We start from the raw sequence: 1,149 nt of genomic DNA on the forward strand, positions 1-1,149 counted from the left end.
GAAAGCAATGAAATCTGAATCAAAAGAAGTTTTACTAGTTGTTCTCCCGAAAAGAGATCATCTTTTGCCTGGTGGCTACCAAAGGTACTTAAAACATAGGTTTTGAAAAATAAAAACGTGCATGATGAAATGATCAAAAGGCCCTTGAGAAAACATGAATTCGGCCAAACAAATAGATGCAGAGCGACCTCGGCACGTCGCTGCAAGAGGTCGCTCCCGAGTCGTTTCTTCGCGACCGACCTGGCTGGGTCGCTCCGAAGACGTTGCTCCCGGGTCGTCTCCTCGCGAGCGACCTGGCTGTGTCGCTCTGAAGACGTCGCTCCCCGCTTGCTCGTCGCTCTCAAATCGACACAACCCGAGCGACCTCTGGGTGTCGCTGTGGTGAGGTCGCTCTAGGAGCTGGAGCGACTTCGCCTTGTCGCTCTAGGAGGTCGCTCTGAAGCATAAATGGCGAGTGAGTTCATGGCGTCGCTCCGGTAGGTCGCTCCCATGCATTGCTCGTCCAATGATCACCTTAATCACCTCTTTTGAGCTCCAAACGCACCCAAATGTCTCCAAGAACTCCATGTGGTACTCCAATACCTGATAAAGACTCATGTATGCAAAATGCAACCTAAACATGGCTAAATCCTAGTCTATATGATCAAAATGCACATGGGTGAATGGATAAAACAATGTAAATATGCAAGATATCAACTCCCTCAAACTTATTCTTTTACTTGTCCTCAAGTAAACTTTCTAGAACTCATAGGGAGAGAGGTTTGAAGGTGGGAGCTTATAGCCAAAAGGAACACACAAAGCACTCAAATCAACATCTATATTCAGCATTAGTACACCCTCCCTTATTATACTCTAACTTCTCTAGGCCTATCTCAACTCTTTTCATCCCTACACTCATCATCATGCATTCACACATGCAAATCAGCCAACTCTCAAGTTCATTAAGCATAGCATCAAGTGAATTCTTGCAAATGGTCAATTGGTCCAAATCATTTGGTTGAGTAAAGGGAAGGCTTTTATTCAAGTGAGTCAAGAGGTTCAAAACACATGATCTTTAAGGGCGGTTTACTCTCAAGACAAGTAGCCTTGACATTGCACATAATATATCTAAGAAAGGGACCAACTCATGCATACAATGCTCAATCCCCA

The sequence above is a fragment of the Brassica oleracea genome, chromosome C5 (genome assembly GCF_000695525.1).
Source record: "Brassica oleracea var. oleracea cultivar TO1000 chromosome C5, BOL, whole genome shotgun sequence".
NCBI lineage: Eukaryota > Viridiplantae > Streptophyta > Magnoliopsida > Brassicales > Brassicaceae > Brassica > Brassica oleracea.